This window comes from Choloepus didactylus, assembly GCF_015220235.1.
Source record: "Choloepus didactylus isolate mChoDid1 chromosome 23 unlocalized genomic scaffold, mChoDid1.pri SUPER_23_unloc2, whole genome shotgun sequence".
In the NCBI taxonomy this organism is placed as follows: domain Eukaryota; kingdom Metazoa; phylum Chordata; class Mammalia; order Pilosa; family Megalonychidae; genus Choloepus; species Choloepus didactylus.
This window is the reverse complement of record NW_023637596.1, coordinates 658555-683313: the sequence shown is the minus strand read 5'-3', so window position 1 is coordinate 683313 and position 24759 is coordinate 658555. Positions and strand designations below refer to the sequence as shown.

The following is a 24759-nucleotide window of genomic DNA, read 5'->3' as shown; positions in this document are numbered from 1 at the left end:
TAACAAGAATAATAATTAGAGTGGAAAAGAGCAATTAAAGTAAAAAAGAACACTGGGTGCCTTTGTTTGTTGTTTTCCTTCCCTCATTTTTCTACTCATCCATCCATAAACTAGACAAAGGGGAGTGTGGTCCATACGGCTTTCCCAATCTTAATATCACCCCTCATATACTACACTTTTATACACTCATCTACAAGATTCATGGATTCTGGGTTGTAGTTTGATAGTTTCAGGTATTTACTGCTAGCTACTCCAATTCCCTAGAACCTAAAAAGGGTTACCTATATTGTGCATAAGAGTGCCCACCAGAGTGACCTCTCGGCTCCTTTTGGAATCTCTCTGCCACTGAAGCTTATTTCATTTCCTTTCACATCCCCTTTTTGGTCAAGATGTTCTCCATCCCATGATGCCAGGTCTACATTCCTCCCCGGGAGTCATATTCCATGTTGCCAGGGAGATTCACTCCCCTGGGCATCTGATCCCATGTAGAGGGGAGAGCAGTGATTTCACCTGCCAAGTTGGCTCAGCTAGAGAGAGAGGCAGTACCTTCTTGTGATGCAGAGGGGGCAGTTCTCCTCTGGACACCATGTAATTAGTGCATCTTGAGGGAAGGGTGGTGCTCCCTGGGCCTTGTTGAGGGCCAGTTATCAGTCCAGCTCTGAGCCGGGCACTGGCAGGGAGAGTGGTTAGCACAAAAATGTATCAAGGCACAGCCCCTCCCCTGGAAGAACTTACAGTCATGCTGGGGAGGAAGGATGAATGTAGTTGGTCATCAGACTAACACAGGAACCCACAGCTTACCTAACACAACCCTACCTAAAGTCCGAAGTTCTGGAGGCGGTCCCTACCCTGTCCCTACTTTCATACCTCCTGCGATGGGGGACTCACTCTGTCCCAAAGTGAAGTTGTCCTTGCCTTTACTTGTTGATCTTTCACTCATGCTTCGAGGCCCAGTTCAAAGCCACCTCCACTCCTGAGTGTCCCTCACTATTAGAACATACTTCCCTCAAGGGACAGGAAACCTAACTGATGTAACTTCAATCCCTTGGACCCACAAGAAACAGTTGCAACCCCCTCCCACTTCACAGATCACAGTTAATGATGTCACCCTGACAGGGCCGTAGCTTCTTTGGCCAAGCATCCCCATTCTCTCAGCTGCTCCGCACAAGATGTTGGTCACCATCACCCCCTTCACCTAGTTGGGGGCTCCCAGGCCTCTAGAGCAGGAGCCTGTGCTCACCTTCTCCATGCAGAGGTCCATACACTTGTCCACGGAGATGTTCAGCATGGCAGCTGTCACAGGCAAGGCCACCGAGAGGTTGTCGGGCCTGCGGAAGCAGCCTCGGAACACTGCACTTCCATCTGGAGAACCAGAGGGAAAAGGAGCGGTCAGATCTAGACTTGGAGAACCACCTATGGAAGGACGTGCTCATAAGATGAAGCCCAGAGAAGGTAAGAACAGTGCCCATGGTCACACAGGAAGACAGAAAGAACAGCCGCCTTTTGTGCTCTTGGACAGGTCTGTTCATAACCAATGAGCTAGATAATTCAAAGAAAGTTATCCCCAACCCTGGCATGTCTGTCAACAGTCCAGACCACTGAGATGATGTGCTTCCCAGGCCCCTTATCCCCTTTGCTTCATCAGCATTCCTGTTTCCAGATTCTTCATTCTCAGTGGCAGCCACTCGCCCATTCAGGGCTGAGGGCTTGAGGATCAAGGAAAGCCATGAGTCCAGGGCTGTCCTGTCTCTCCTCACCAGCACCTCCCATCATCCTGGGCTTTCAGGGGAACACTCTGGGCCTCTGGAACTCAAAGCATCCAGAACAGAGCATCTACAGGCTACAAGGGACTGATATGTCGGGAGGACTCCCTTTAAACCAATTTAATCCAGAAACAGCTCAGCTGCATGACAGAAAATTTAGAGGTAACTGCTACCTCTTTAATAGGGGTCCCTTTGAAGAAACCACTCAGAGATGTTGTTTTAGGCTGGGGCCACTGGAAGCAGAGCCTGAGATGTACTTTATTGAGGGTGTACTCTCAGGGGAAGGGGCTAAACCAAGATGTGACCTCAGCCAGAGCTCACCTGCAGCCAGGTCCCTGGGGAGCTCTGGAGGGTGACTGCACTGAAGAGCTGGTCCCACTTTAGGGGAAAGGGTCCAGCCCTGGCCTCACAGGCCTCTGACTCAAGCAGTTCTGTGGCTGTGGGCTGCCCCCAGGGCAGGGCATTGCCTCCCAGGGGGGCCTGCTCCTGGGCCAAGGGCAGAGTTTCAGAGAAGGACCCAGCTGTGAGCTGTATATGTCCATCAGCCCCTTCAGTAATGGGGGTTTGGGTGGGCAACCATGGCATTCACTACAGATGTGCCCAAAGACTTATCAAGGAGGATGTTCACTGCAGCATGTTTTAAAACTAACAAGTGAAAGACTAGAAACAACCTACATGCCCAATGCTGAGGTGTTGGCAAATAAAGTGTGGAATAAGAACATGATGACATTCTATGCAGCTGGCAAAAATAGTGTTGCTAAAGATGTGAAGATGCGGTTCAGGCTATGAGGTTAAATAAAAAATGGAGAATATAAATACACAAGTTCCAAAATATCAATTTTGTAAAAAAATTATTTCTATACACCTCTAGAGGGATATACACCAACATGTGGCTATCTCTGGACAGTACAATTATGGGTAATTTTTATCTCCATCTTTCTGTAAAACCCTTTTCTATTTTTTTTCCCTGAATATTATTATTTATGTAATAGAGACAAATGAAAAATAAAATGTGGTCCCTGTTGAATTGATTGAAAGTCTATGCACACTTAAAACTGGGTTCAGCTGTTCCGAAAATCTGAATAACATATACCTTTCTAGATGCACATGATTACATGAATCAAAGTATGTGAGGATGAGCATAAAAATAGCTGCCATTTGTTGAGTACCTGCTCGGTGTCACCCACTCCACTAAGCACTTTAGACAACGCATTTCAATTTACCTTCCTGTAAACTCTGCAAAGTTCATAGAAAACTCCCTCTTTACAGATGAGAAATGTGGGGCATGGAGAGGTAAGGACACATGACGACTAAGAATCCACTGGGGTTCCACCATCTGGCACCCAGCAGTGTGAAGCTGTTCATTGTAGAAGCAAACAAGCAGACTAGAGGATACCAGGAACTTAGTCAAATGAATCATTTCCTGAGCACAGTGCAGGCTTGCACACATCCAGTACAATCCCCTCCACTTTCCCCATCTCTAGCCCCAGACTGGTGAGAGAGATGGGGCTGGGGGTTGTCAGGATGCTGCTGACTCACCATGTGGTTCCCCCAGGCCTCAGTTTCCCTACATATGCATTATATTATGCAGTGGTTCTCAGGCCCACTTCCCATGGGCACATCCCTGGTACCCGCCACCCTGGTGGGTGGGGACCAGGGATGGCCCATCTATACAGGAAAGCCTCTCCCCTCCAACAAGGAATTGTGTCACCCCAAATGCCCCTAGTATCTGTGGAGAAGCACTGGATACTCTCCCACCCCATGGCCTGGGGTGCTCAGAAGGAAACCCCTCAAGGACATCAGTCACCCTGAAGACAACTGAATGACATGTACAAAATGTGCCACACAAGGTGAGGATGAGAGGAGGAGTCATGCATTTGAGCCACTCATTTATGGCAATGAGGTGGAATGCCCAAAGCATGTGGGTAAACCCCCACTTAACCAGAAAGCTCAGCAAGCCAGATGCCCCCCAGTGTTCCTGCCAGCTCAGGTCACAGGGTAACAAGACACCAGCCTTGCTCTCAGAAATCACAGTGCTCGTCCTCTCTCGTTAGACTCCGCCAACATTTATCCAGCACTCACTGATGCTGGGCTCCGTGCCAGGGACTGAGGGTCCATTTTATCCTCACAGCAGCCATATGAGGTTGATGCTATGGCTGTCACCAGTTTACAGATGAAAAAACCGAGGCTTGGGGACATTCACTGGCTTTCCAACATCACAGGGCTGTCAAATGACAGAGTGAGATTGAAGCCGGCTCTCTGTCTCCAAAGTCCAGCCTTCTGCCAATAATAATCCTTATTATGATGATGTGCTTATATCAGTATCATAATATCCCCATTATCATTTTGGCTTCCACATTTTTGTCCTGTGCTATCCCCCAGGGACTGGGCAGAGCCCAGCTCATTGGACCCTTGTGCTCACCCTAGTGGTACAAGGACTCCTGTTTTCCAGATGAGGAAACTCAAGGCTCAGAGGGCTGAAGCTTAACTTGTAAGTGGCAGAGCTGAGACTGTAAACTAAGTCCCATCTGAATTCAAAGTCAGGGATCTTTCTGCTCTTAATGACATCACTGAGTGTTCTCTGTGTGCCAGGCACTATGTAGGCGCTTTAGATACTTTAATGAACTCCTCCTAACCCTACAAGGAAGGCCTCATTCCTTCCATTATACAGAAGGGGAAACTAAGCTCAGAGAGAGGAAGTGACTTGTCCAAGGCCACACAGCTGACAAGTAGCATAGTCTGAAGTCCAACCCAGGGATGTCTAAACTCCAAGCTCTCCCACTACCCTAAGCTGTCCCTCTCTAAAAAGCTGCCCCAAGGCCTTGCTTTAACATTTTTAAAACACTGTGATGTTAATGCTATTCTCTTACCTTTCATGTTCCCTCCTCTTTTAACCCACCAATTGTTCAGAAAATCAGGGCTGTCACACTGGAGTCTGATTCTTCATAAGCACCCTAAAATTTCCAGATCTTGACCATGAGACCCCAGAACCAACCTTAAATTATTAACCTACTATCTCCCTACCGGGATCCTATTTGAAGAACCATCCCAAAATCCCCTTGGGTCATCGGCTGGGGCCAGGAGGGTTGCTATGGGCAATGGTGTTGGGACCCAGGGAGGTAGCTATGGGGCTGGGGCAGCCCTGGTACACTGCAGGGGTCTGAAGTCCACTCAACCTTATCCTCCAGGGAGTTCTTTCCTGGAGTCCCCTCCTGCCACCACCCTGGTGGGATATGAGAGCCCCCAACATAGAACTGAGCTGGAGAAGGACAGTCATGCCAGAAGGGGTGTTTGGGCATGCGTGTGGGTGTGTGTGTGTGACTCCAATGACCGTGGGTGGGAGGAGCTGGCTGTGATGGCAGCTGTGGGACTGGCTGTATGGTGGGCATTTTTGAGCAGTGGGGCATGAGACTGAATGTGTGTCTATCTCCGTGCACACAGTGTATGCTTGGAGCTGTGTGAGTGAAAGGGGGTATGTGACAGGGTGGCAGTGTGTGCATCTGGTACATGTGTGTTTGACTGTGTTTGTGGGTGAGTGAGTACATATCTACCTGTTTGGACATGAGGATGCTGAACTCTGAGAATGCAAAGGTGACCCCATGGGCCTTGTTGATCTGAGGATACAGGTAAAAACACGTGGGCATATACGACTGTGTGTCCACTTGTTGGTCTGGCCACATGTCAGTGGGCATCTGTGAATATGAGCATTGTGTGCTTCTGTATATAACCATGTGATTGTGCATGGGATGTCTCTGAGTGTGAGTCTCACCATGGAAGGTTTGTGCACATGAAGACAAAAACCCCAAGGACTCTCTCTGGGTTGCCTGGCAACAAGTTAGTGAGAAAAGGACACCTCCTCTTGTAGCAGAGGATGAACTTCAAGCTCCCACTGGACAAACTCAATGTCACCATGGTCGGGCATTTCCCAACAACCCCCTAGACAAGCCAGCACCTAGGTCCAAACAAAAATGTTTGTTGTGGTAGTGCAAGGTCACTGCATGCTCGCACCATTAAAAGAGAGGGTGGTAGGAGGGGCGGGTCCCTCTGCAGGATCCCAGCCCAGACTGAGGACCTCTCCTCCCAGGATGCTGAGAGTATCAGGGACCTCTGTACCTGCTGTCCACAGCCAGGGATGCTGCTTTTTTTTTTTTTTTTAAGGAAACATTTCCAATTTTTACTTATAAATTAATCTAAACTGCAAAAGTAGATTTATGTAGCCACATATCAATAACAAAACAAGATAGAAATGTAATGTTCCAGAGGTATCTTGAAAAGTTTCAAAAGAACACAATGCTAGGCTACAATGTGCAGTTAAACTGTGGTTGCACAGCAGGATGCACAACAAAAGTCCTTTATACAACAGTGAAACTCCCATCGGAGTCTCTGTATAGGGTGTGTGTGTATCTGCTGTATGAATGCTAAGGTGCACCCAAGATGCTGGTAGGGGTCACCTTTGCATCCTTTTCAGTCATGATATTGAGTAATTGAGGGCACTGGGGACCACTCAGGGTTCCCTGAACCCACATACTCATTGTCTAGGTTTCCTTGACCCAATGCTCTGTATCCCCAGCCCCTGAAAATTGGCACACATGTCTCCTGGGCTCAGTCTGCTGATCTTGCCACATTAGCACTGTCTCCAGACAGCCTTGAGGAGCCCCAGCTCTGACCCAGGGGCTCCAGAAGAGGCCCTCCAGCCTAGCACCACACCAGGAGGCCAGGGCACTTCCCTGGACCCACAAGCTCAAGACAGAGAGACAAGCTGCCCTTACCCAGACACAAGACGAGCAACGAGGAGACACAAGGTCTAGTTCCAACCATGCTAGCTGGTTACCTGCAGGCTACTTCTCCTCTCGGGAACATGGTATCTTTGCACACTGTCATGGCAGCCTTGCCTTCCTAGCTCTCTGACCATGGGCAAGTTTCTTCTTCTGGAGCCTCAGCATCCTCATTTCTAAAATGGAGGCATGAATATCAATCGGGTGGGTCATTCAAAGATGGACATAAATGAGCTTTGTGAGCTGTGGGTGCAGTGGAAGGGACAGGCAATGATCTATGGATTTGCCTCCTTGCCAGCTGTCCTTAGACGTAAACTGAAAAGAAGCGGAGAACCCTGGCATCTCCCTGTGTGATTTCTTCCTGCCTGTCTAGGAAATCAAGAGACCAGACTGCAGGGGGTGGAAAGAGGAAGGAAGATTCTGCAAGCCCAGCTCTGCCCAGATCAGTCTCCTGTAAGCATCTACTAATGAGCCCGTGATTCTCTCAGCTTTAGAGGAGGGTTGCACTGAGTGCCTTGCATACCAAATAAGGGGAGGTCTTTGGAAGTCTTAAAGGGCCAGGGTGGATCAGAAGCCACTGCTGTGACTTTCGGTTTGGTCAAGGTGCGTGGTGGGGGTGGGAGAGGGAAGGAGAACGTGTTTGGGAAGTCAGTTAACATGCTGGATGGAGGGTCTTCCTACAGTCTGGCCCATTCTACTCTGGGGGTGGGGGGAATCCATGTGGAGACACAGAGGACTTCATGATTTCCAGCAGAAAGGATGGAGAACCTTCCAAGCTAGCAAGGGAATGGTTTAGCCTGACTTCCAGGGATCTGTGGAACATGCTTTAGAGGCTATTTCTCTCACAGGTTGCTCTCCACCATGAATTGGTGATGGGAGGACAGAACCTACACAGTGGCCAAAGCATTTAACCCTCCCACTGCCTTACTTCCTCCACCTGTAATAGGTCACCTGGTTCTCCCCTTCAGTGGTGAGAGGCTTTGTCTCTCATGTCTGAAAAACAAAAAATGACATAAACCAGGGTTCACATCTTTGTCTCTGGGGAAACCAATTTAAGACATCTTGGTTCTTTGAGGTTCTCTTGACTTCCCTGACACTCTCCTGTGATCAAAAGAATCCTGAACCTCCTCAGCAGTAGGCAGATGCCCTCCTATTTGCAGAAATCTGTTGTCTAGAGGAAAGAGCATTGGCTTTGAAGTCTGACAGACTTAGCTGTGTGCCCTTGGGCAGATGTTTTCATTTTACTGAGGCTTGGTTTCCTCATCTGTAAATGGGGATAATATCTACCCTGCACAGCTGTGGTGGAAATCCATGTGATGGCATTGTAACAGTGTCTGAGACCTAACAAGTGCTCAATCAATGATTTTACTGTCCTTGATGTGTGAGGGGGTGGTTCAACCCTATGGAGTAGACACAGTTAGTGCCCCAATATGCCCTTGCTCTCACCATCCCAGGATAGGCTGGGGGTGACCTATTGCAACGTCCCCCCATAACTCTCTGCCTTGGGTCCTGTAAGGGACAGGCTGGGCCTGCCAAGGAATGAAGTCCCCTGGAGCCACCCTCAGCCAATGATGGGTGAGAGTAAAGTAAAGACAGCAGCTTCTGGCCTCTCAGATGGGACAACTCTGAAGTATGTTCTACACCATTTTTCATTGTTCCCCAATGGGATGAGGCTTTAGTTGCTCTCAGTAGTGACTTCCTTTATAAAGCACCCTATACTGAGTTCGTTCCCTTTCCCATTTCACTTCTCCACTCCCCTACAGGCGTGTCCTGGGATCACCTCTGTAGGGACCCAGCGCCCAGGCTCTCTCTCCCTAATGGGGAATGAGGCCCCATAGAATGTAGCAGTCTGCTTGACTGGGACAGAGGTTAAAGGTCATCAGACCTCCTCAAGGAAGGAAGTATGTACTGATGGTATCCCAAAAAAAGCATTGAAACTCCCCTCCCCTGATCACTATAGGTAGCATCTGTTCTCATACCCGATGGAATCTCTTTGTTCTAAACCCTTATGAGCTGCCCTTTGCACTCCCCACCCTTTGCAGCATGCCAACTTCCACTTTCCCCAGCTGGTCGCCACCGTGGGACCATCTCCTATTCATAAGTCCTAATTAAACTCATGTCTAACTCCATGCCTGGTATGTTCTTTGGACTTGGGACTGAGCTGGGTTGGAATAACCTCCCAAATAAACCATGGTTCACATCTTTGTCTCTGGGGGAACCCAACTTAAGACATCTTGGTTCTTTGAGCAGCCATTTTTAGTTCACAAGGAAAATCCTGCAACCAGTTCAGGGCCACAGCTTTTCACAGCTCATTGTATGCACAGATCTCTGGAGTTGTGCAGTGCACAGCCTGCAAGTCAAAGTGGCAGCCATGGGTAGTGTTTTTCTAATGACCAGCCCTTACTAAATAAAAACAACAATGGTAATAATAACAGCTGCTTACTATATGACATTAGTGCTAAATGTGTTACACATTTTTACATCTCAATTATATCTTCATGACAACCTATGAGGGAGGAAATACCATTATCCTGAGACTTTGCAAGATTCAAATACTTCTCTAGGTCACACAGCGAGTGGGGAGCAGAGCTGGAATTTGACCTCACCTCATTTGTCTTCACATCCTAGTTTCCCACCTCTACACTACTGTGCAGGAGGCCTGCCCAATTCTGCCATGGTTGAGCTCCAGAGACCCCACACTAGCCACTCACATTTCCCAGAAACCCACACAGGCCGGACGGTAGGGGTCCAAGAATCACAAAAGCCCGTGCCCCACATTCTGATAATGTCAGCTGTTCATTGCAAGGCAAGCTGGGATGGTGCCTGACCTCAGCAGCTTGGGCTTTTACTAGCAAGAAAGGAGCAGAGCAACTGTTCATCAACCCTCTTGGCTGGGAGCAAGTGAAGAATAGCCTGGAACCAGATGCAAGTGTCTCTGAAGTCCTATCATCTCTTTGTTATGGAGCTTCACAAAAATGAGGTAAATGTCACCAGGCATGAGGTTAAAGGCAGGCGTGGAAGAGTTCTCCTTGGTTTGAAAGAGGCCACCCCCTCCCACCCTGGGGAATTAGGCGAAGCTCTACTGCATTAAAGATACCAGCGAGGAGGAAAGGCAGTGAGCTGGGAGCTGTTAGGGGCTACTTCTAATCAGAGAGAGATTGAATTACACAAAGGGCCTAACCATACAATGAGAACTCAAACCAGCTATTTTTAGGCATCCCCAAAGGCTCCTGGGGCTGCTGGAAATTCAAATGGCTTGAACTGGGTGCAGCTCAGAGTGAATTAGGAGTTTTCATTTTAGGAAGAGGCACCACTACTACTCCATAGCAGGCTCTGTGCTATATAGGTGCTCTCTAGACTTATTCACCTGATGGGCACAGCAACTGCAAAAGGTTAGAATTGTTCCCATTTTACATATGAGGCACCTAAGACTCAGACAGAATAAGTGGCTCTGTCAAAGTAAATAAGCAAGTGAGAGAGTGGGAATAGAATCCATATCTGTCTGATTCCAGAGCCTACATTGTTCCATTGCCTTCCCGGATTTTGCTTAGGAGAGAAGAGCAAACCAATTCTCCCCCATCATGCTGCAGAGGGAGAAAATTTTTCTAGCTACCTTCCTCTTGGCCCTGCATGACAGAACTCATGAAGGCCTGGATGAATTATAAAATGCAGGGGTCCCAGACAGACATCAAGGGGGAAGGAGAGTTCTCCAGCCCTGGCAGGGAAGGACACAGTCCTTCCATCCAAATATAAACTTCCCAGATCACTGAGATCCCTCTTGGCATTAGTGGTTGGAATTGCATATTGGTGAGCATAAAGCACAAGCACTGCCCAGAATTCCCCCCGACTTTCAAAGACAAAAATGTGCCAGAACCTACAACATACACAAAATCCACCATATAGATGGTCAGCCATAAATTACAGTTCTATTATTTTTTTCAAGAAAAGTGTAAGCTTCAGAATGTTTTCACCAAGCTAGAAAAGAAGAACAAAAGGAAGGAGTAGTGAGCCTTCAGAGAGGCTTGCCTGGACTCGTGAGGGTTTTAGGCAGCCCTAAAGGATAGCCAGCACCTTGGATGGCCACTCACAGGACCGACGTGTCTAATTCAGGGTCATTCTCGTGAACCTTGTCAACCAATTCTTGCAAGAATCTTTCAGCCAAATGAAATTTCTTGCAACATTCCATAAAGCCACAATGTTCTCAAATCACTGACAGTTCTCTCCCCGAGAGGGGAGCTACACTTGCTGACACATTTAGCAAGCTGCTGTGAAAAATGTAATCCAACCAAGATGGAAGTCCATTTCTCAGTTCTTTTGTAACAAGGGCAAATAGTCCACATGCCCGAGAGTCTGGGTCAAGTCAAAATTGCGAGGTGCCTATAGATTCTATCACCTCAGAAACACATAGGCTGGCTCCCTATCAAAGGCTGATGCCCCACCAGAGTGATGCTTGGGAGATGATAAGCTTCCTCTGAATCTTCGGAGTCATTTAAGAGTTCTAAACCACCGCTCAGGCAAACAATTAGAACATAGAGTTAATACCAACTAATGACTCTCCAAATGGAATCTTGTGTCTACCTTACCTTTTCTCCTGGAGTGTTTGCTCATTTCTCTGTCTGCTGTAATAAAGGCTAAGGTCATGTGCCAGTGACTTCCAGATCGCAGGCAGGGGAAACTGATGGTGCCACCGGATCAGAGAAAAGACACTGGAGATTCCACAGTGCAGAAGGCGGCGGAAAGAGGAGTCAGGGGAGGCAAGAGTTAAGCTGGAGCTCATGAGAGGAGTTGAGTCCATAACAAGAGCTCAGTACCGTGGTGGTGAGCTTCAGAAATGGGACTCCAGAGACATGGGTTCCAGCCCTAAGCAGGACCATGACCTTGGAAAAGTCATGCCTGTCCATCATTTCCTGAAATTGCCCTAGGCGTTTTGCACACTCTTATCACTAGATTTCTCTTCCACTCCTTGGCAACTTGTCTTGCGTTTGGGTTTCCCCTCTTTCTCTACCAGGCAAAACCCTATGCATCTTTCAAACCCCTAATCAAATATCCCTTCCTTTCTGGAGCCTCCCCCAAGGCCACTCCATTTAGCCATTTCTGTTCTCTGGACCTCAGTTTCTACAAGTGTGAAATGGAGGGATTGGTGGGGAAGGCATTCGACACATGCCTTTTGCTCTCATGACTTTTGTTCATAGTTAGAATGCATAGCTTTCCCTTTTCACCTGAAATCTTCTTAGAATTAGAATAAGATTCAGCTCAAATGTTGCTCCTGTAGATATGGCCCCATATTCCCGTCCTTTAACAGATCCCTCTGGTCTTGGGTCTGGCTCCCCATTAGACAGTGAGCCCCTTGAGGGCAGGGATTGTGCTTCATTCTCCATTGGGGCCCTTCATGTCCAGTCTACCAGGGAGGTCACTGAGTTGTGGTTGTTTGAGTGAATGGTCCCCAGGGCTCTCTCCATACACTGTCACCACCTGGGTGCTCACCAAGAGTCCCACTTTTAGACATCATCAACCATCTGTCTCCTTATACAAGCCACCTCCATCCTCATTTGCCACAGCAACTTTGATGTTAGTAAGACAGATTTTCTTCTGTAGCCTCAGCTGAAGATGCCCAAGCTTCAAGCCTAGCATGATGATGATTAAGCTCATTGTCTTTCAGAACAAGTGTGGAGGATGTAGAGAATCTAGAACTCTTCTCTCAGTTGAAATACCCTCCCTCCCCTGGACATAAGTACAAAGCTGCCTTTCTCAGAGAAGGCAAAACACAACCCATGGTATTTTTGCCACTGTAGAAGCAGGCAAGATGAGTGCAGCAGCATTCCTGCCAGCCTCAGGCTGCTCTCCAGCCACCACCATTCTCTCAGCCTTCCCACTGCTAGAAAGCAGAACATACCTTATTGTAACAGAGTCTAGTGATCTTTGTGTACTAAGGCTTGTGTTTCAGCTGATTAATAAATCTTTGATGATCCATGAGAGTGTTATTTTAATAGGTGACCACAGTAGTGTGTGTGTGTGTGTGTGTGTGTGTGTGTGTGTGTGTGTGTGTGTGTGTGTATGAGAGAGAGAGAGAGAGAGACCAGCCAATCTGAACATTAACCAAAGGTCTGGCTAATGTCTGGCTAATGACATACACAACCCAATCTTTCTTTTCTATCTTAGCCTCATCCACCATGATGTTTTACTAGCAGCAGCTTCCCTTCTACCTATTCCTGACTTTAGGACCATGTCTTCAGATAGTCAAAGTGTTAGCATTGGAATAACGTAAACATTGGCAAAGGGGATCAGTAATGGGAAGTAATCAGCCACCAAATTAAAAAGTTGTTATACTCCTGGCCAAGCCAGAAACCTGCTGCATGGACTTTCTGTGACCTGGACTTCATTCACCACCCTTGCCCTCTGCCTTCAGACCACAGTGAGCTGGGGTAACTATGGGAAGGGTGGATGATGTTCCATTTGTAGACACCAGCCCATGTGCAGACTGACAGCATGGAGTGACCCTACCGCACAGCAAAGGTTGCACGGAGCTTCAAAATGATGAGATTTAAAAAGCTCGAACATATCAAGCAAACCAACAATGAATTTTTATAAACAATAAAATCCACACCACACTGAAGAAGCCTTTCTCTGCATGCAGACAGCCGACTTTCTGCCATATCTGCCTATACAGACAGGCCTACATTCATGTTAGCTCCACTGAGTCCAAGGTCTGATTATTCTAAGCGAGGCGCATGATCAGCAACCTTGCCACCCTGTCACCCTGTTACTGTCACTCAGGAGCTCCTTAGAAGTTCAGAATCTCACCCCAGACTTGCAGAATCAGAATCTGCATTTTAACAGGATCCCCAGGGATTTGCAAGTGCATCTGAGTTGGGGAAGGCTGGCCAAGAAGTGAGATGTGGCTCTGGATTCCTTTCCTGCCTCCAGACAGCATCCAGAGGATAACCAGACTTAGCCCCTCCACCTTTCGTCAGCCGATTAGCTTTTTTTTGAAGGTCACCTGGAATTAGACTATGATCTCAGATAGGTTTACTTAAATTCTTTAAGCCTTAGTCTCCCCACTGTAAAATGGTCATAATTAACCTTGGCAGGGAAGCTAAATTAAATCAGGCCTGCAGTGGGCTTAGCATGGTGCCTGGCACTTAGCAAATCCTTGATGAACAGATATTAACTGTTATCAAACCCCTGCTCCTCCAGAACAGAACACTGTCCAGTGAAGAGGGGCCGGCTCCTGTCCTCTCCTACTTGCTCACTGCCCTCCATTCCTCAGCTGTAAACAGTTATTCCCTCGAGACTCAAACCAGAAGCACCGACATGCAGGAGATGGATTCTCTCTATGGGATGGTTAAAGACATAGGCTCTGGAGTTGGTTTAAAGCCTGGCTCTGCTGCTTACAAGCTGGGTGTCACTGTGCCTCAGTTTTCTCATCTGCAAAATGGGCACAGGAAAATAACAGGGTCATTCTGAGGCTCAGATTTGCTGATTCCTATACGGTGCTTAGAAAAGGACTGTTTGCCATTGTCACTGTCCACAAAGTCAGGAAAGGCTGGCCAAGCTTAGGCTCCAGCTAGCATGGGAAGAAGAGGGAGCACAAGGGGCACAGCTGATACAGGAGGCAGCAGAGGAGGGGAGGGAGAGGGGATGGGACATGAAGACCTTCAAAATTCCTGGAGCAAAGGGCTCTGCAAGGGGTGGGGAGGGAGGCACTGCTGGGGTGGGATCCTGGTAGCCTTGAAGTGCCAGAAAGAGCTTAGGGAGAGAGGGGGAGCTGTGGAGGGTGTGGGGGTATGCGGGGCAAGCTCTGAGGGGCTCCTCACACTGGGCAAAGGGCTGACTCACATACACCTGTGGCAGACTCCTGGGCCAGCTGCAGCCGGTAGATGGCAAGGCGGCTGGCGCCACCACACACATTGCTCTGCTCACCCCTGCACTCCCTGTCACACTCAGCCTTGCTCACTTTTGTCACCTGGATCTTGTGGCCGCAGTAGCACTTGGTGCCGAACTCCAGCCCAGCATACAGGTAACCCCTGGGGAAGGCTGCTGTCAGGCCCAGCCGGCTGCCCTGTGCAGACCCTGGGGGCCGGGAGACTCACCCACATGGAGACCTGGGCAACTGGAGGGCTCCGGGGGACAGGGAGACCCCAGGGGAAATGGGGAGACCTCTGAGGGATGACAGGAACTGGGGGACAGGGAGGACCTCTGGGACAGGAGACCCATTCAATGTGGAGACCTGGTAGAAAGGGGTCTCCAGGGAATAGACACACACACACACACACACACACACACACACACACACACACACACACACACACACACACACACACACACACACACACACACACACACACACACACACACACACACACACACGGAAAGGAGAGACCTCTGAGGGATGACAGGGAGGCCCTGGGGGACAAGGGAGACCTTGGGGGCACAGCAACCCCAGGAGGGGTTCAGGGAAGCTGAAGGGTTAGGAGGCCTTGTGGGGGTTGGCCAGAAAAGCCAAAAGGTTCTTCAAGGAGGCCCCGGGAGACAGTAAGCCTCCACAGCAAAGAGCAGCATCCACGGAGCTAACCAGCTTTCTTCCTTCTGCCTGACGGCTGACACCTGCTGTTTACCTCCCACAGAGCCACTCACCCCCACCTGTGCACAGTTTTGGTCACACGGTACACATGGTACACTTACACACACACACACACACCCAGATCCCACCCACTCCCCTGCTCCTCTGTAGCTGGGAGACAGGAGAGATTCATGTCTCCAGAGTCCTCAGTTCTAGGAAACATCACCCAGGAACAATACTTCCATGTTCCTCGAGGGGAGCTGGGGCAAGGGGAGGAGGGATGGGGAGCTCAAGGAGGAGTCAGGGACTCCTGCAACCCATTGGAAGAAGGCAAAACTGAGGTCACACACCCAGCCAAGTAAAAAAAATTCCTTCCCCTAAAAAAAAATCTACTTTGCTGCCTGAACTACCCAGCTGCTGCAGTTTTTGACTTGTTCTTTATAGTCCTAAAAAGATAGCTACTCTGTAAAGAGATGGAAAGGGCATGGCTTTTTCTCATTGAAAGGGGGAACGGGTGGAAGTAGAACAACCTGTGAACCACCCCCTCAACCACAGAGGTCTCTGAGGCATTTTCCAGAACTGCAAGGCTGCTAGGGCAGCAGTCTGAAAACCACCGCTCTTGTGAGATGAAACCAACGGGAGCTGTCAGCTCCTGCCCTCGCTCTGGACTGCCTGGTGCTGGCTGGAGACATGCCCACTCAGACCCATGCCTCATCCCCAGGCTAACCAGGACGGCACCTGGCTTTGCCCTACCTACACACCCCTCTGGGCAGATCTAACAAAAGCAGCTCCAATCACTGGGCATCTTGGTGCAGAAAGCTCATGGAGGTCCTGGGGCTAGGGCAGGCCTCCTTCTGCTTATGTCTGTCTCTGTCCATCCCTTGCTCTTGGGTGTCCTTGGGGTCCCTCTTCTTTAGTGGGACCCCCTGGTAGAAGCAACCTTTCCCAAGCTAAAGAGCCCAATTCCAAAGCAAGAGGCTGAAAGAATGAAGTCTGAAGTGAGGAGAACTGAGGAGGGGGTGACCCATCCAGAAAGGAGTTCAATGGCTGCTGGGATGGGGAAAGGACAGTTATGCCAGGGGACCCCAAAGGTTGGAAGATGTGGTGGTTTTAAAGCATGTTATATTAGGGTTCTCCAGGGAAACAGAACCAACAGGAAATCTCTGAAAATAGTAAGAGATTTTATAAAGGACTGTGGGGATGCACGAGTCCTAATTCCATAGGGCAGGCTGCGAGCTAGCACTCTGATGAATTCCCCAGGAGAGGCTGGCTGGCCAAAGGAGGCGAAAAGTTCTCTCTTCTGTCCGCAGAAACGATCACCTCCCCCTTAAAAGCCTTCCATTGATTAGATTGAACATCTCTCACTGTGGCCAACTGCAGATGTAATCAGCCACAGATGCAATCAATGTACTGATGACTTAAGTCCATGAAATGTCCTCACAGCACCAGATAGGCCAGTGCTTGCCAGACCAGACAGCTGGGCACCATCACCTGGCCAAGGTGACACATGACCCAACCACCACACATGTCCTCCAATTCTTTGATACTCCTTCCTTCTAGAGGTGGAGCTCAATTCGCCTCCCCTTGAGTGTGGGCTGGACTTTGTGACTCACTTCTAATAAATAAAATACGGTAGAAGGGACAGGAAGTGCCTTCCAAGACCAGGTCACACAGGGCCTTGCAGCCCCCTCCTGGCTCTCTTGTACTGCTTACTCTGCAGCCACATGGAGGCGTCTACGCAGGGAGGAACTGAGGTCTGTGGACAATGGCCCTGGGAGTGAGCTCTGTCCTGCCTTCAGACAACTGCAGCCCTTGCTGCTCTCTTGAGAGACCTGAGGCAGAATCCCCCAGCTAATTCTGCTTCCAAATTCCTGATGCTCAGAAGCAGTGTGAGATAATAAATGTCCGTTGTTTAAGATGCTGAATTTAGGGATAATTTGTTACACAGCAAAGAACAAATATCCTCAGGGTGACCCAACAGTCCCTGAGAGAGCTCCAGACTTTTGGGGTGGGGTGGGAGGTCCTGCTGTCACCTTTATTCCTGAAAATATATCCTCTATATATTATTTCTTTGAAGCTGAAGAGCCTTCAAAGAAATTAAAGCAGACCATGTAGGCCATGGATATTGGTGATGGTAACACAATGTTGTAAACATAACTAATACTACTAAATTGTACACTTGAAAGAGACTAAACCATGAAATTTTGAGTTGTAAATATGTTACAATAAAAAATTAAAAACAGACAAGCAAGCCAACAAAACAGATCATGTCTCCCCAATGCTTCAAACCTTCCAGCGGTTTCCACCGTCCTTAGGAAAACATCCAGATGGATTAGCCTGGACTACAAACCCTTATGACAGTGGTTCTGTACTCTGGGGACACATTAAAGTCCTGGGGATCATTTTAAAGATACCTACGTCTGCCTGGGTCTCACCACCAGAGAGTCTAATTTAATTGGTCTGGGTGGGTCCTGGGCATCAAGAGCTTTAAACATTCCTCAGGTGATTCTAATGTGCTAATGGGTTTCAAAACCAGTGCAGTGGTCCTCAAAATGTGGCCCCTGGACTGTGGCATCAGCATCACCTGGGAGCTTGTTAGAAATGCAGATGCTTGGGCTCCACCACGGACTTGCTGAATCAGAAGCCTGTGTGTGAGTGTGTGTGTGTGTGTGTGTGTGTGTGTGTGTGCGCGCGCAGCAATCTGTGTTTCAAGAAGACTCCAGGTGATTCCAATGCCTGCTCATCCACTGCCCTAGATCCACCCCCCACCTCAACACTACCTACCTTTCCATCCTCATCTCTCACCCTTCCTTCCTCTTCCAACTGTCAGAGTCACTGGTCTTTCTGATCCTTGAACATGCCAACCTCATTCCTGCCATGAGGCCTGTGTCCTTGCTGTTCCCTCTGCCTCAGACACGCTGCCCCTGCTGGTCACATGGTTCATTCCTTCACACCTCCCAGGTGTGAGATCAAAGTCACCTCAGAGGAGGAGCCTTCGCCAACCCGCCATCTGATGTTAGCCCTTACCCCAGGCACTAACCCATCACCCAATTTTATTTTCTTATAGCTCTTATCCTTTTTGAAATTATTTATTTCTTTATTACATTTTGTAAATTGTGTTAAGGGCAGTGACCCTATGGGTCTTGTTCACCTCCATATCCAGGGACAAAAACTGGGATAAGGCATATAGATATGGGTTTAATAAATACTTGTTGAATGAATTTAGACCACTCCCCCAATTAACACCCTCCAAAGGCTCCCTATTGCCCTCAAGGTCAAATCCAGATGCTTTAGTTGGCATTTAAGACCCAGGGTTAGTGGGCTTGAACCAGCTCTGCAGTTTCCCCTTCTGACACTCCCCTTGGACCCTCTGTGCACCCTCATACTGCATACCTGAGACCCCTGAGTATTTCAGGATATTTCAGGAGCTCTAGCCTTTGAGCAGGCTGTTACTTCTGCCTTACTGTGGCTGCGTAGAACACTCCTACTCATCCCTCAAAACCTAGCTCAAGGTCTCACCTTTGTGACTCTTCCTGAGCCTTCCACATGGAGCCCACCATTCCTTCCACCTCCAAGACCCCCTTGAAGTCAGTACAGCACTTCCAGCCAGCACTTCACTTCTCTTTATCTGTGGAAGTAGGATAATAGCTTGTGCCTCACATGTTGTTGGGAAAAAATGAGTTAATATTTGCACAGCACCTAGAACACTGCCTGGTACATAGCAAGTGCTTGGTAAGTGTGATCTGTTGCTATTATACTGTCCACCCCTGTTCATGTATCTGTCTCCATGACCGCACAGGGAAGCCCTGAGGGCAGGGGCTATGGCTGACTCATTTCTGTATCTCCAGTACCTGGAACTGGGTCCAGCCCACATGGGCAGCCAATAGTTGCTGAATCATATTGAATTCCATGAATAGATCCTACTCATCTTCTAAAGCTCACCTTGCCTGTAACCTCCTCTGAGAAGGCTTCTCTGACACCCCAGACAGGTTAGGCTCCTCCTCTACATGTCTACACTGTGGTTGTTCCAGCTCAACCCTCATCTTGTGATGTTGCCCTTTTCGGCTCACTTGTCCCACCTTCCAAGCTGCAAGCTTCCTGAGGGCAGGGACAGTGTGGAATTCATCTCTGTCTCCCACAATCTGACAAATAAATTACTGAATTGACTTCACCAAGGATTCAGCCTTTCCCAAGTTGGAGACAGCCCTGGGATCACGATGTTAATGGTGGGTTTCTCAGGCAGCTGATTAGAAGGGACACAGTGTTTCCTAATGAGGAACAGAGAGGAGAGTCCCTCCCTTGCAGTCCACTTCCCCACATATTGCCACTCCAGCCACACACTGAGGTCAGCAGAGCCTGTGACCTTCTGAGAAGTTGGCTTGGAGTCTGCAGGGAAGCCTCTTCATGAGCCACTGAGGCAAGGAGAGGAGATCAGCTCAGCCCCCTGGTCCTTGCAGGGCACCAATCCTGGCCTCCCTGTGACCCAGTCCTGGACTGGGGGTCCTGTCCCTACTCATCAGCTTTTAGGGATTTGTCTACTCTTGGAAAACCAACAGCCACCCCCTATCTTCACCCCTCAAGCATGCTTTTCATCTTAGATTGGAAAATGCTGTGTGGACAGGTAAGTGTAACTCTCTGGGAGAAAAGCAAGGAGCTACTGAGAAACCATTAAATGCCCTTGAGACCCAAGCCCCCATCTCAGCCTTCATACCATCATCTCACCCACCTCTCACTCACAGGCTCTCACCTGCATGCATATGTGCACCCAATTGTGTTTTCCTCACAGCCTTGCATGCACTCAACAAAATCTCACATGTTCAGCAATGCAATAATAGACACCTGCATTCACAAACAATTTGGGACTTCTGCATGCATACTCACAAAGACCCATTCCCACACAGATGCTATTATTTAAAAATTATTATGTATCACATTAACCTCCCAAACATAGCCAGCTAACCCTACACACTGGCAACATTCCAGTACACTACAAACTCATTCCTAGGTACAATCTCACACAACTGCACAATCACACACTCCCATAGACCAATGCCCAATCCTATCTACTCACAAGTGCACATGCACACATGTACATACACATACACACAACCTGTATCACCCTTTCCTTGTGGCCACGTGCACACATTCCAACACACCCTTCCATAGGAAAGCAAAGAACACCGGAGGCAGGAACCCGAGATGGGAGGGGTCTGAAATGAACAAAACTTGGGATATTAGGACCCTACCGTTCAGCACAGTTGTCCTGGCAATGGAAGACGGTCATCTTCTTGTAGTTGAAAAAGGACACACTTTGTAGGGCCCGACTCTGGGTGTCATCCAGGTAGCAGCCGATGTACTTGGCTTTGGGGAGAGAAGAAAAGTCAGATGTGGCTGGGGAACAAAGCGGAAAGAGTTACAGGAGGAAGCCTTGCCAGCATGACTCTGGCTATGAGGCCTTGGTCACTTTTTGATACCAATTTCTTCCTCTGAGAGGAAGGCTAGAAACAAGAAAGACTGAAATTCATGGGCTTTGTGGGAGCTCCTGTGTGGAAGCTCGGAAACCAACAGACTTGTCATAGCCATGCAAAGACCTTGCTGTGGTGCATAGTGCCTACCCCCAACCCTGAGGCAGGCTGCTGCAGGCACCTGGTTCTAGGGAGGACTGGGGAACTGTGCCAGTTTGAATGTATTATGCCACCCAAAACGCCATTATCTTTGATGTAATCTTGTGTGGGCAGATGTATCAGTGTTGATTAGATGTAATTCTTTGAGTGTTTTGTGGAGATGCACCCCACCCAGCCATGGGTGATGACTCTGATTGGATAATTTCCATGGAGGTGTTACCCCACCCATCCAGGGTGGGTCTAAATTAAATCACTGGAGCCATATAAATGAGCTGACAAACAGAAGGAACTCAATGCAGCTGAGAATGACATTTTGAAGAGGAGCTACAGCCAAAAGGGACACTTTGAAGAATGCACTGGGGGCTCAAGGCAGCCCCGCGTTCTGTTCGCCGACAGGAAGCCGGTGAGTTCACTAACATGGAGGTGACAGCCGTCCGGGTTTAAGCTGAAATGGACGTTTCTGGACCTGATAATGAAGCCGCGGGGGTGCTTTGATAAAGCCTGGGTCACTGCATATGAAATATTTTCCCAGTCATGGGAGCCCCCACTTCCTCTGAACGAGTTCAGCCCTGTTTGCACAACCCATTATGGAACTGAGAAGAATTTATTAGGGTAGCCCTGCATCCGCCTGACTTCTGGTGGTGATTATTTCTAGATTGGTGAATGTGAAAGCCGTAATCTGGATCTAGTTTTGAAAACTTCATTCTGGTCACCAGTGTTGCTTTTTAAGGTAGCTGCTATTTTGCAGGAGAAGCCAAAAATGACCAAGTCTCGGGGGTTAGTGTCATTCAAGGATGTGGCTGTGGATTTCACCCAGGAGGAGTGGCAACAACTGGACCCTGCTCAGAGGACCCTGTATAGAGATGTGATGTTGGAGAACTATAGCCACCTGGTCTCAATGGGGTATCCAATTTCCAAACCAGATGTCATCTCCAAGTTGGAACAAGGAGAAGATCCATGGATCTTAAAGAAAGACATATCAGATTGGATCTATCCAGGAAGAGTAACCTTGACAACCCCCAACCATGTATCTTGGGGAATATCTCCTTCCATAATAAGATATTGAAAGGAGTCACAAAGGATGGTTCATTGTACTCCATTTTAAAAGTCTGTCAAAGTGATGGCCAGCTGCAGAGATATCAAGAAAACCAGAACCAACTTTTCAGGCAAGTCACAATAATTAACAACAAAACAGTGACTGAGGAGTCAGGCAATAAATATAATGCATTTGGAAGAATATTTCAAGAATGCATAGACCCATATACTTCAAAAGAAAGACGCCATAAATGTGATGCATTTGAAAAGATCTTGAAACTTAATATGGATCTACCTAGTTATAATAAAAGCAATTCAATAAAAAATCCTGATGAGAGTGTTGGGTGTGAAAAATCATCTAGCTACAGTGTGTCCAATTCCAAACTTGAGAAAATTCACAATGGAGTAATGCCCTCTGAAGATAATCAGTGTGGAAACATTCTTAGCAATAAACAATCTCATATTCAGTATGAGAAAGTCAGAACTAGGGAGAAAAACTGTGTATGTATTACATGTGGAAAAGCCTTTGCTAAGAAGTCACAGCTCATTGTACATCAAAGAATTCATACTGGAGAGAAACCATTTGATTGTGGCGCATGTGGAAAAGCCTTTAGTGAAAAGTTTCACCTCATTGTACATCAGAGAATTCATACTGGGGAGAAACCTTATGAATGTTCTGAATGTAGAAAAGCCTTCTCTCAGAAGTCATCCCTCATTATACACCAGAGAGTACATACTGGGGAAAAACCATATGAATGTAGTGAATGTGGGAAAGCCTTTTCCCAGAAATCACCTCTCATTATACATCAGAGAATTCACACTGGAGAGAAGCCTTATGAATGCAGAGAGTGTGGGAAGGCCTTTTCCCAGAAGTCACAGCTTATTATACATCATAGAGCTCATACTGGAGAGAAACCATTTGAATGCACTGAATGTGGGAAAGCCTTTTGTGAGAAGTCCCACCTCATTATACATAAAAGAATTCACACTGGGGAGAAACCTTACAAATGTGCTCAATGTGAGGAAGCCTTCAGCAGGAAGACAGAACTCATTACGCATCAGTTAGTTCATACTGGGGAGAAGCCCTATGAATGTACTGAATGTGGGAAGACCTTCTCCCGGAAGTTGCAGCTCATCATACATCAAAGAACACATACTGGAGAGAAACCTTATAAATGCAGTGAGTGTGGAAAAGCCTTCTGTCAGAAGTCACATCTCATTGGACATCAGAGAGTTCACACAGGAGAGAAGCCTTATATATGTACTGAATGTGGGAAAGCCTTCTCACAGAAGTCCCATCTCCCAGGACATCAGCGAATTCACACGGGAGAGAAACCTTACATATGTGGTGAATGTGGAAAGGCCTTTTCCCAGAAGTCAGATCTTGTTTTACATCAGAGAATTCATACTGGGGAAAAACCCTATCGATGTGGTGTATGTGAGAAAGCCTTCATCCAGAAATCACAACTCACTGTACACCAGAGAATTCATTCAGTACAGAAACTGTAAGAATGAACTGGACATAGAAAAGCCTTCAGTATTAGCTCAAGCCTTAATAAATAATAGAAACTGATAATTTGATGAGTTTGGAGGGAGAAAATAAGTTGATAAAATTTTATAAGAGCAGTCATGTTTCTACTGTGGTGATACTGAACTTTTTTTCAGCAAAAATGGTAGACTATACTTAATTGTAAAAAATTAACTATACTTACCATGGCATGTCAAGCTTTTAAAATTATGAATTGAATGCCAGTACTACAGTTGAACAAATTATATATACAAAATATTGTCAACCTACATATTCCTGATTCTACCATATAAGAATCAGATATGGTGAAATTGCTAATATTAGAGTAGCAAAATCATGACCATACAATAATTCCCTATAAAGGATATGAAGACATTTTGAATTAAAAAAAAATCAATTCTTAGGAACTGCATTCTAGGAAGGGGTCTTGAGCCTAGTCCCTAAAGGTACATGTAAAAATCTTGTAAAAAGATGGAAAGATGGGTTAATTGGATTCAATAAAGGACCTTTATGTGTTTTCCCATCTCAAGCATATAAGTTCTTTGGAAGGACTCAGAAGTTGAAATTGATGCTTGACCAAGTCTCCCCTTTACTGGGAACTACTGGGACCTTGATGTAGTGGAAAGATTTTTGGTACTGAAGCAAGATGGTCTTGGGTTTTAATCATTGTTCAACTACTAACAGATTGTGTTACTTTAGTAGCCTACTTCACTCATTTGGATAATTTTTCTAGTCTGTTAATAAAAATACAATGTAGAACACACAAAAAAAAAAGAATGCACTGGAACTGAGAGAGGAGCTTCAGCTTACAGAGACATTTTGGAGACGGCCTTTGAAAGAAGACTTTTGCTCTGGAGAAGCTAAGAGAGAACAAATGCCCCAAGAGCAACTAAGAGGGACATTTTTGAGGAGCTGAAGCCTAGAGAGGAACATCCTGGGAGAAAGCCATTTTGAAACCAGAACTTGGAGCAGATGCTGGCCACGTGCCTTCCCAGCTAACAGAGGTTTTCTGGACACCGTGGCCATCTTCCAGTGAAGGTACCCAATTGTTGACGTGTTATCTTGGACACTTTATGGCCTTAAGAGTGTAACCCCCTTTTATAAAAGCCAGTCCATTTCTGGTGTTTTGCATTCTAGCAGCATTAGCAAACCAGAACAGGAACCCTCTCCACGAGAGGAGAAGGGATGCAGAGCAGAGCCAACTTGACAACTGGCAGGCCAGAGAGATGCTCTGTGTTCTGCTACCTGCAGCACTCACGGTGTGCATGGGCAGAGAGGCAGGGAGAAGGGAGAGTCACCAGGAAGCACGAAGAGCCCCAGAGAACCATGGATGAATGGCGGGCAGCGATTGTGCAGGTGGATGAATAGCAGGACACTTCTGAAATGGCTAAGGGCTGGGGAGGGTGAAAACCTCAGTCCCAAGCCCATTATTGCACCCAGAAGCCTGAAAATCACCAGATCCATTGTGTCATCA

General features: G+C 47.5%; 1 pseudogene; it reads left to right on the top strand.

The window, feature by feature from the left end:
• The first annotated feature begins 21210 nt into the window (after positions 1 to 21210).
• Positions 21211 to 24001, top strand: LOC119524997 (annotated as a pseudogene).
• Positions 24002 to 24759: the final 758 nt, after the last annotated feature.